General features: G+C 38.1%; 1 pseudogene across 1 annotated transcript; it reads left to right on the top strand.

Moving 5' to 3' along the window:
• The first annotated feature begins 9,155 nt into the window (after positions 1-9,155).
• Positions 9,156-11,729, top strand: LOC308352440 (Y-box-binding protein 1-like; annotated as a pseudogene). The gene is made up of 2 exons: positions 9,156-9,282; positions 10,778-11,729. The product of its transcript is annotated as a Y-box-binding protein 1-like (transcript).
• Positions 11,730-12,068: the final 339 nt, after the last annotated feature.

Below are 12,068 nucleotides of genomic sequence, written 5' to 3'. Positions count from 1 at the left end.
ATACATTAGCAAAGTTTTTTTGTTTGTTTGTTTGTTTTTTTGCATGTATATTTTTGAGAGGTTTTGGATTATAGTTTTCTTAGTACTGTCTTTCTCTGGTTTTGGTTTTAGAGTAATGCTAACGTCATAAAATTAATTGAAGTATACCTTCCGTTTTCTGGAAGAGATTGTATAGAATTGATGCTAATTCTTCTCATTTTTCTTTAATTCTAGAAAAAAGAAAAAAAAAGCAGATGGACCAGAATATAATCTTCTGGAAAGTTTTTGAAATATAGATTCAACTACCAATTCTTTTTAGGGTAGATATGCTGGTAACAAGTTCTTTTAGTTTTCCTTCATCTGAGAATGTTTATTTCCCCTAATTGCTGAGAGCGGTTTTCATTTGATGTAGGATTCTGGGCTGACAGTTCATTTCTTTAAGCATTAAAATGTTGTGCCATTTATTTCTGGACTCCATGTTTTCTCATAAGAAATACACTGTCATGCAAATGTTTTTCTCCTACGGGTAGGTGTTATTTTTCTCATGTAGCTTTCTAGATCTCTTCTTTATTCTTCTTTTTCAAAAGTTTCACCATGATGCTTTTTGGTTGGATTTCCTTGAGTCCAATTTTTAGATTGCTTAGCTTCTTGAATATATAGGTTTATGTTTTTTGCCAACTCAGAAAACTTTTTAGCCATATTTTTTTTCAAATTATTTTATTTTATTTTATTTTTTGAAAGCTTTTATTTAAAAAAATTTTTAGATTTTATTTATCAGAGAGAGAGAGAGTGAGAGAGAGAAAGCACAAGCAGGGGGAACAGCAGGCAGAGGGAGAAGCAGGCTTCCTGCTGAGCAAGGAGCACAATGCAGGGCTCAATCCCAGGACCCTAGGATCATGATCTGAGCTGAAGGCAGACACTTAACTGACTGAGCCACCCAGGTGTCCCTCAAATAATTTTAATATTTTCTTTTTTTAAGTTTAAAGGCTATTAACATGTAATATATTATTAGTTTCAGAGGTAGGGTTCAGTGATTCATCAGTTGTTCAGCCATTATTTGACTACTTTTTGAGCCTTGTTTTTTCTCTGATTCTGGAACTACTTGAATATTAAATATTTTGTTACAGTCCCACAGATCCCTGAATATAATTTTTGTATTTCCTTATTGATCAAAGTTGATAGTTGCAGACAACAAAATCTATTTGAGTTCCTTAAAGAGAATCGTTTTTTGTTTTTTGTTTTTTTTCTTCTTCTCCATCTCACAGAATTATTGGAAGGACTAGAGAAGGAGCTCTAGAATAAGCTTCCAGAACCACTCCCAGATCCACACTGCAGATTTGTCCCATTCATGAAAGTGTGGTTGTTCCTGACATGAGAGCCTTTGCTGCCCCTGGACTAGCAAAATGGATGCCCCATATCCAGTCTGTGTCCCTACATATCTTACTCCTGAATCAAAGTCTCATATTAGTGTATTAGACTAGTATACCCATGCATCTATCTGCCCCCCAAGCAGATAGTGCCCAAACAGCAAGGGGAGCTCAGAAATGTAGGCTTTCCTCCCCCGCAGTGAGCTTTATTGAGATATAGTTGATATATAACAATGTAAGTTTAAGGTGTACAACATGTTGATTTCATAGACTTAGATCTTGTGAAATATTACCATAGTAAGGTCAGTTAACATCTCCATAACCTCATTAATTATCACTTCATTTTTGTGGTGAAAATGTTTAAGATTTACTCTGTTAATTATAATTACCATGAGTAAGTTACCAATTTATTCATCTCTTAACTGAAAGTTTGTAGTATTTGACCAACATTTCCCTATTTCCCTCACACCCACCCTGCCACAACCATGGAAATAATCATTTTACTCTGAGTTCAGCTTTGCCTTCTTAGATTTCACATATAAGCGATAGCATACAAAATTTGCTTGTCTCTTTTTGACTTACTTCGCTTAGGATAATGCCCTCAAGTACCAGCCGTGTTGTTGCAAATGGCAGAATTACCTTCTTTCTCTTGCCTCAATAACCTACCATTGTACCACATTGTACTACAACCTTTTTAATCATTCATCCGTATTCGGTTACTTAGGTTATTTCCATATCTTGGCTACTGTGGATAATGCTGCAGTGAGCTTGGGAGTGCACATATGTCTTGAAGGTCCTTTGAAGATTTCCTTTGGATATATACCCAAAAGTGGGACTGTTAGATCATATGGTAATTCTGTTTTTAACTTTCTGAGGAACTTTCATACTGTTTCATAGTGACTTTATCCACTTAAACTCCAACCAGTGGTGCACAAAAGTTCCTTTTTTTCCACATCCTTGCCAATACTTAACCTTTTGTCTTTTCTATGATAGCCATTCTGACAGGTATGAGTTTATATCTCCCATCATTGTGGTTTTAATTTGAATTTAACTGATTAGTGATGTTGAGAGTATTTTCATATGCTTGTTGGCCATTGTCATCTTTGGAAAAAATATCTATTTCCTCTGCTCATGTATTAATCAGATTGTGTTTTGCTTGTTTTTCCTCTAAGCCATAGCAGTTCTTTATGTATTATGGATATTAGCCTTTTATCAGGTAAATAGTTGGCAAATATATTCTTCCATTCCTCAGGTTGTTTTCCCATTTTGTTAATTTTTTTCTGTGTAGAATTTTTAATTTGATATAGTCTCACTTACTAAATTTTAATTTTTATTGCCTTTGCTGTGGTTTCCTATCCAAAAAATCAGTTCCAAGGCCAATTTTAATGCATCTGAATTGGAAAGGCAGAAGTAAAATAGTCTGTTTGCAGATAAGATCTTCTATAGAAAATCCTAAGGATTCCACCAAAAAAATCAACAAATTGAGTAAAGTTGCAGGATACAGCCTCAACATCGAGAAATCCATTATGTTTCTCATGTACTAACAATGAAGTATCTTAAAGAAAAACAATCCCATTCACAAATAGTTCAAAAACAGTGAAATATTTAAGAATAAACTTGTCCAAGTTGGTGAAAGATCTGTATACTGAAAACTACAAGAAATTGAAGACACTGAAAAGTGGAAGGGTTTCTCCTGTTTGCGGATTTGAAGAATAAATATGGTTTCCATCTTAGATCTTGTTAAATTGTCCATACTCTTAGAAGTCATTTATAAATTCAATACAATCCTTATAAAATTCCAAAAGCATTTTTCAGAGAAAGAGCAAAAAATAAATTCTAATATTTGTATAGAACCGCAGTACACTTTGATGAGCCAAATCAATCCTAACAAAGAAAAACAAGGCTTAGAGGTACCATGCTTCATCTCAAACTATATAAAGCTATAGTAATCAAATCTGTATGATCCTGGCATAGAATAGACACATGGACCAGTGGAACAGAATTAAGAGCCTTGAAACAAGTCCTTGCATATATGGCCAACTAATATTTGACTAAGGATACAAGAAAACTGAATGGGAAATGGATAAATAAATGTGTTGGGAAACTGGATAACTAAATGCAGAATAATGAAATAGGGCCCTTACTTGACACCACTGAAAAATTAATTTGGAATAGTTTAAAGACTTAAATATTTCTTTTTAAGTATTCTGTTCAGACTGAATAATTTCTTTTGTTCTATATTTCAGTTTACTGATCTCCTTTTCCCTCCATCCTACTGTGGGATACAAACATCAAGTCTTTTTTTTTTTAAATTTTTTTTAATCTTTTTTTAGTTTTGGTGATTGTGTTTTTCAGTTCAGTTTTTTGTTTGTTTTAGGTAAAAAAAATTTTTTTTTTTTAAAGGAGGCTCCAAGCTGGGTACGGAGCCCAGTGTGGGGCTTGAACTCATGACCCTGAGATCAAGACCTGAGCTAAAATCAAGAGTTGGTTGCTTGACCGACTGAGCTGCTCAGGCACCCCAGTTTGAAAAATTATATTTGATTCCTGTTAAATGTTTTTTAAATATGTAAGTTTGTTCTCTTTATTCCAGGGAAGTTTCCTTTCATTGTAGTTGTCAGTATTTTTTTCCACTGAGTGGGTTTTCTTTTAAACACTTCTTACATACCTATGTTGCATGTTTTTTTTGCCTGTCTTCTGTAGTTATTACTTTCTCCAGTTTTTAAAATTCATTCCTTTTTTTACATTCTTATTTTTTCCTCTTTATTTCTACAGAGGTTCATTATGTGGTATCTGTTTTTTCTTGTATGCCTTCTGGTTTAATCTACATGTCTCTCCATACGTCTACATCTGTTGCTTAACCATCCTTAAATGCCTCAACATTTATGATGATGTAAAATTCAGATTTTTGTTTCATTTGACAGCTTCTATAATTTCCTTTTATTTTTTGTAATAGTAGGATCCAACTTTTTGTTCTCCAGCCATATTTTTTCTGACGTGATTTCATTTTCATTAGTGTATAAGTTAGATTCCATCTTAGATTTTGCAATATTTTTAATTGGGTTTACTACAGTTTTTTTCGTTGTTTATATTGGGAAAGACAGTTTCCCGTATTTTAGGAGGAAGTGCCTGTTTAGCAGAAATGAAGGTCAAGACTGGTTTTCTAGCTTCAAAACTAGGTTTCTTCTTTGGTTAAACTGTAATAAATTTTAGAAAATGTTTATCTGCATGGCTATATCTTTTTGAGATAACATTTGCTGCTTTTTTCTTTGGTTAGAATACAAGTCTCTTTCTTATACCCAATATTTTTTTACCTTGAACAAATGGTGATCTATTCTGACCGGTTTCTGTTCATTGTAGGGTTTTCCACTATTTTGACATTCCGGATGGTTCAGGCTGCCCCAACACCTTCAGAGCTGTGTGGTCTTCTGATAACACATCTGCAGATGGGAACCAGTGAAGCTTCCCAGTGCTTATGAATGTCCTGTGTGTGGCCATTTGAGTCCTCCTCCACTTTGAGTGGAGACCTTCTCTTTGAGAAAGAATACCTGTTGGCAGTTTCTGCCTTTCTTGATTTTTAGAGCCCCCCAGTATTCCCTTTGTATTCCCTTTTGCTTATTCCAGCATAGCTGCTGTTTTCCCTAGGATCTTGCTGCTGTCGGTGTTTTAAATATACTTTCTCTTTTACTGGGATTTATGGGATAAATTATCATCCTGTTTTGCAGTCTTTTCTGTTTCTTGCTATCTAACAAATAGTACAATTGATTTCTATTTTTAGGTCATGGATTGAGGTGTGGCACAGGGTGGGTGTTCTGTTTCTATTTCAGTATTGTAACTCCAGGTGAGATGAGTGGAACGGTTGGGAGTTAGACCGTTGAGGGGTGGGGCGGGGGGGCGGGGCTTCCCGAGCCTTTTTCTCTCCCCAGATGGCTCCTGTAGGCTTCCTCAAACTAGAGTGGCCTCTGGGTATTTGAAGTTCTTGAAGAGCGGCTGAAGTCTCCAGGAGATCAAGATCAAAGCCATCCAGATCTCCTAAAAGCTAGGCCTGGAAATGGCATAGTGTCTTTTTTGCCTACTGTTACTCAAAGCAGTCACAGGCCACAGTAAACTCAAGGGCAAGCAAGGCAAATAGATCTGTCTCTTGATGGCAGGAATGCCTAAGAGCTGTGTCCTCCTTTAACTCCCCATAATAACCTAGTTAGCCTTTTAAAAACAACAACTTTATTGAGATCTAATTCACATATCTTGTAATTAATCCATTTAAAATGCACAGTGTAGGGGCGCCTGGGTGGATCAGTGGGTTAAAATGCACAGTGTAATGATTTTTGGTATGTGAGTGGAGTTGTACAACTTTTGGACAATTTTAGAACATTTTCATCACCCCAAAAAGAAACCCCGAACCAATTAAAAGTAACTCATATTTCTTTGGGTTTTTTAAAAGGAATTGGGAGATTTAAAAAATACGACACATGCCCGCCACCATTTTGTTCAAACTTGTGATATGGTTTTATTTAATGGGAATATTTCTGGTTTGAGATATGTATTTTTGAGACCAAGGCACAGATGCAATTTTAAAAATACATCAGTAATAGGAGATTTTATCTTTTTCTATTTTCTACCAGATGTTATAGGGAACAAATGAACTGATGAAAATAAAAACAGTTTTAAAAAGTTAAATACACTTAGAATGTATTATTTATTATTCCTTAAATATTAAACAGAGGAAAATGAAGTATTTTGAGAACATATTACCATAGATTTTGTATATTTCTCAGTAGTTATAGTATCAATCTTCCTGTATCAAACTTCCTCACAGTTAAAGCAGTGAATGCTAAAAATTTTTCCCATGTAGTGAATGTTCACCTTATAATTCTTTTTTTGAGAACCAATTTTAGAACTGAACTTAAAAATGGAGAAAACAGACAGGAACAGATGTGAAGTGTGGGTCTGTATAGCCGTGCCTGGGTAATAAGAACTTGATCCTCCAGGGCTGCTGCTCCTACCCTGCCCTTCTCTTTATCCCAGCCTGGACCTCTGTGGCAAGACTGGGTCCCAGGTATGGATGATGGTATGAATGACAACTTTACTAAATGGCAGGGGTTTGGAGTAGTGTGGGTGGGCGGTTCCTAAAAGGAACAAACTGGATCTTCTCTCACTTATGATTGGGGTGATCATACAATAGATACTACCAAATTAGGATGCTTTTGTCTTGGAGATATGTTAAACAGGACAGGCCGTTGGGATAGTGGGAGTGTATGGGGTTAATCCTGAGCAATCAAGGTGTATGGTCTCTGCCTAAAGATACATCTTACTTTGTCTTTTAAATTTTCTCTCAGTCACTTGGTGACTGAAGAATTGGGGGCTTTTCTCTCTGGGTGTAGTCTTTCAACAGACTAGTCTAGTTGAGCAATGGCCACTGGGGAGGAAGATGGGTTTATAGTGAGGTTCGCCTCCACCAATATGTGATGTAAATATAACATGCTAATTTGAAGAGAAAGGATCAGTGATATGCACCTTCCAAATGTGACTAATTGAAGGACTCTTTATTCTTTTCTTTTTTTTAAACTTAAGTTATTCAGTTTTCCATAAAATTATGCATAAAAAATCCCTAATAAAACATGAGAGAGTGTCTGTTATGAGCAGGCAGCTTAAATTCTCTCCCAAAACTTGATTCTCCATTTCTCTATTGCTGGAGATTATCTTGGGCTCCGTACTTGTCTAACCTTAGTTTCTTTTCTTAAACAGTAAGGATAATACTAGTCCCTACCCCACAGGGTTGTTTGAGGGCGTACCAAGGTGAGATACACGAAATGCCTTCTGTATACTTAGTCTTATTTGAAGTCTTATATAAATCGTATAGCAGGTGTTACTATTCACTGGTAAAGCATTTGGGCTCTGAAGTGAAGATTCTTGGTCCTAAATTGCTGTTTCATTACTAGTGTGTGGCTTATACACTAACCTCACTGAACCTCGTTCTATCTATAAGAGGATAAAACCAATACCTACTTTGCAGTATTGTTTTAAGAATTGAAGGATATAATATATATAAATATTGCAGTGTAGCACCTAGAAAATGCTAAGCAATTATAGATATTATTATTAATAGGATCATTGTTCATATTAATGCTGACAATAGAAAACTGGATAAGAACATTTACTTCAAGGTTTGAGATTGTTCCTTATTCCTTTTTTTCCTATGGAAGTCTGATGAAGATTTGAGATCTACCCCCCCCTCCCCAGGCTCTGTGTCTGTTCTTTTCATGTGTAAATATGGTTTTCTTTGCTACATTAGCATCTTAAATTCTGAAGTCCTTAGAGACCAGTTGGTGAGGAAAGCATTTTCTAGTCATTCTTCCATCATCCTGCACATGAAGCCCTGCTCTATCAGGGGACATGGGCTTGTTGGATGGACTGGTTGTGATTCTCTTTGCTTACTAGCCTGCATGCTCTGCTGGTAAGATGCTAACCCCAGCTAGTTATTCCATCAATTACCAGATCTCTTATCAGTTAACTTCCACAACCCTCCCTAGGGCAGGTGAGAATTTCTGGATTCCTTCCATGATCTTATAGCCAAACTGGAGATCTCCACTCGGGCCCTTTCTCTGCCCCACCCTGCCATGTCTCTGACTTGAGACTGAGACAGCTTCCCTGGATTGGCTGCTGTCTATCCCAATTGCCAAAGCAAATGTGGAGAAAAACCCCCCAAGTTACTGAGAATGGAAGAAAAGTAGGACTTTTCCTTAGCTACTCCTTTTTTTTTTTTTTTTTAAAGATTTTATTTATTTAGGGGCGCCTGGGTGGCTCAGTGGGTTAAAGCCTCTGCCTTCGGCTCAGGTCATGATCTCGGGGTCCTGGGATCGAGCCCCACATCGGGCTCTCTGCTCAGCAGGGAGCCTGCTTCCTCCTCTCTCTCTGCCTGCCTCTCTGCCTACTTGTGATCTCTGCCTGTGAATGAATAAATAAAATCTTAAAAAAAAAAAAAAAAAGATTTTATTTATTTATTTGAAAGACAGAGCACAAGTTGGCAGAGAGGCAGGCAGAGAGAGAGAGGGGAAGCAGGCTCCCTGCTGAGAAGAGAGCCCGATGTGGGATGCGGGGGATGTGGGGCTCCATTCCAGGACCCGGGATCAGGGCCTGAGCCGAAGGCAGAGGCTTAACCCACTAAGCCACCCAGGCGACCCCTCCTTAGCTACTTCTTGATGAATACAGACTATTTTCCTTCCCTCCTAGCTAAAGAAAGGAACTCCCAAGTTTTGAATCTCCTGTTACACATTTTACCACTTACTAATTCTGCTTTTTAAAAAGTCATCTACCTATATTTCGTTTCTCTTTTCCCGAAAAATTCAGCTCCTGTGTATCAATTTCTTCCTCCAACACCACAGTTGTCCTAAATATTGGTGATGCCAACATCACCAGAAACATCCTGTGTCTTGCCCTCAGATCCTTCAGTAATACTGGCCTGACTTCTGCTACTCACTCCTGTTTATAGCCTAGATTTTTTTGTCATTATTAATGATATCTTTTCAGTCATTTCAATTTCTAGCTTCTCCTTCTCTGATCATCACTTTTTATCTCTCCACTGACATCCTTTAATGGTTTAGCTCCAACAATCCTTTTACTCTCAGGGACTTGAAACTAGCTCATCTCCCACTTTTTCCATGTCCTTAAAACATGTCCTCACACCCTTTCTTCTGTTACAATTGTATGTTTTATCTTACAATCATTCCTTTGCACAACACCACTACTCCCTTGTGTCTCTCTTGTTCCATTATGCTGCCTGGCTATAGTTAAATAAGGCTCTTTGTAGCACCCATGCCCATGCATGGAAAGTTGAAGATGGTTGGAGAAAATCTTGCCCTCCTGCTGATGGGTCTCATTTTAAATTATGACACCCTCAAGTGGGCCCTAATGATGCCCAACAACCTTTTATATTTCTCTTGTATATTCACTCCTTCAGTCCTTAGATAACTTTTCAGCCCTTTTCTTTCCTCGAGAATCCTTTTTTTTTTTTTTTTTTAAGATTTTATTTATTTATTTGACAGAGATCGCAAGTGGGCAGAGGGGCAGGCAGAGACAGAGAGAGGAGGAACCAGGCTCCCCGCCAAGCAGAGAGCCCAATGCGGGGCTCGATCCCAGGACCCTGCGACCACGACCCGAGCGGAAGGCAGAGGCTTTATTTAACCCACTGAGCCACCCAGGTGCCCCTTTCCTTGAGAATCTTTATCACTTCTTGTCTTACTCTCATTCTCTCCTAATGATAATAAAACAAAAGTATCACGAGGCAGTTTGCCTTGATTTACACCTTCTCATGTTTCTACCTGTGTATATCAGAGCTCATGTGTTCTTCCTTAGCTCCTTTATATGAATGAACTGTCGAAATTCCTAACAAAGGAAATGCCTCTTTGTGCACAAGGTCTCATGCCCTTATCCTTTTAAGAACTTTATGGTGATTTTCCTTTTTTGTTCTTGCATCGTCCATTCTCTTTCGGTTGGACTTCTGCATGAGCATATAGTGATTTCTCTTAACAAAACAAGATGCCTCTGCTATTTTCCCCAGCTACTCCCCTCATTTCTCTCATTTATAGCAAAGATCCTAAAGATTTGGCTCTGTGCATTTACTCCAATTCCTTCTTCTCTTCTGGACTCAACCTACTCAATTCAGATTTCACACCTCAGAACTCTTAAGAATGCTTGTGGTGTTCACCAATGTTCTCCAAGTTGGCTAAATCCAATGCATTTATTTGGCTATCTTGATGTCTTAAAGATGATTCAGAACTAATATGTCGCATCCTGAACTCTTCATCTTGTCATTCCCACCTCAGAACAACATCCTCCTTTACTTCTTCAAAAGAACTTTTCTGTGTGGTGGTGGTGGTGGTTACATGATCTATACTATTTGTTAAAGTCTATACAAAATGACTGTTTTTTAATTTCATAGGATAAAATACAAAGCAGTAAAAATTGAATGATGGCACTTTTTTATTCAAACTTTCCAAAGTTTGAGCCAAAGCCCTTATAATGTCCTACACGTCCATTCTGCTTTAGTCATACTGCACGTCTGTACCTCAAACAGAAGATACACTCTTGTTTCAGGATCATTATGCCATAGTCAAAGAATGTAGACTCTAATATTTCAATTTCAAAAAAATTTATATTTTCATAATTAGTCTAATATGTGGCCAGTTTTTTTAAATGGCCAAGGGGCATTTTAAAAAGAATATTATCTCTAGCATAAATTTCCAAAACCAAATTTATTATTAGTCATTTTCTCTATAGCATCATTTTACTTTTGACTACTTAATCTGTCAAATAATGAGAAAAGGTATTAAAATATGTCACCACAGTAGAAGCTTATTATCTAACATGATCAGGACTGGAGTGAACCAATTAATCCAAAAGATCTGTTAAGACTGGGGATAGAGTTTGATTGGTAGCAGAAGCAGAGAGCAGACCCCAGAGAGTCCTGAGCAGCCCTACCAACCCCCACTGGCCTAGTTACCATCACACCTGGGGAGACAGCCACAGCTGCCACGGACTCACATCCTGGCCTGCCATTGGGGATAAGAAGGTCATCACAACGAAGGTTTTGGGAACAGTAAAATGGTTGAGTGTGAGAAATGGATATGGCTTCATCAACAGGAACGACACCAAGGAAGATGTGTTTGTATACCAGACTGCCATAAAGAACAATAATCCTGGGAGGCACCGTCCCAGTGGAGGAGATGGAGAGATGGTGGAGTTGGATGTTGTTGAAGGAGAAAAGGGTGTGGAGGCAGCAAATGTGACAGGCTGTGGTTGAGTTCCAGTGCAAGGCAGTAAATATGCAGCAGACCGGAACCATCATAGACATTCTCCATGATGCAGGGATCCTCCACACAATTACCAGCAGAATTACAGAACAGTGAGGGTGGGGAAAAGAAGGAGGGTTGGGAAAGTGCTCCTGAAGGCCAGGCCCCAACAGCACCAGCCCTACCACCAGTGACGGTTCCCACCTTACTGCATGTGCAGACCCTCTGGGTGTCAACCACAGTCTTCCAACCCTCCTTTGCGGGGAGAAGTGATGGAAGGTGCTGACAACCAGGATGCAGGAGAATAAGACTGACCAGTGAGATAGAGTACGTGTCAGGCTTGTAGAGACCATAATTCCGCAGAGGTCCTCCTCTCCAAGGATCGCCTAGAGAGAATGGCAAGGAGGAAGATAAGGCAAATCAAGGAGATGAGACCCAAGGTCAGCAGCCACCTTGATGTTGGTGCTGCCACAGCTTTACTTGCCAACACAGACGCCCAGAAAACCCTGCACCACAAGATGCCAAAGAGACAAAAGCAGCTGATCCACCAGCTGAGAATTCCTCTACTTCTGAGGCTGAGCAGGGCCTGGCTGAGTAAATGCCAGCTTACCATCTCTACCATCATTTGGTTTAGTCATCCAGCATGAAGGAATGAAGATGAAGTTCTAGCAATAAGATATGAACAAAAGATTGGTACTGAAGACCTTAAGTGCTTGCCTTTTTTTTTTTTTTTTTTGCCCATTGACCAGATAATGCAGATAGTCCTATTTATCTATGTAGCATGGTTTTTTTTTTTTTTTTTAACCTAAAGATGTCTCTTTGGTAATGACAAATGCGTTTTTTAAAAAAAAAGCCTGGTTTTTCTCCACACGCCTTTAAAATTTTTAAATTTTATCATATCTGATCGTTGAGATTTTTAAGAACCTTATTTTAAATT

This window comes from Martes martes, assembly GCF_963455335.1.
Source record: "Martes martes genome assembly, chromosome: 11".
NCBI classification, from domain to species: Eukaryota; Metazoa; Chordata; class Mammalia; order Carnivora; family Mustelidae; genus Martes; species Martes martes.
This window is presented reverse-complemented; position numbering and strand designations above follow the sequence as displayed.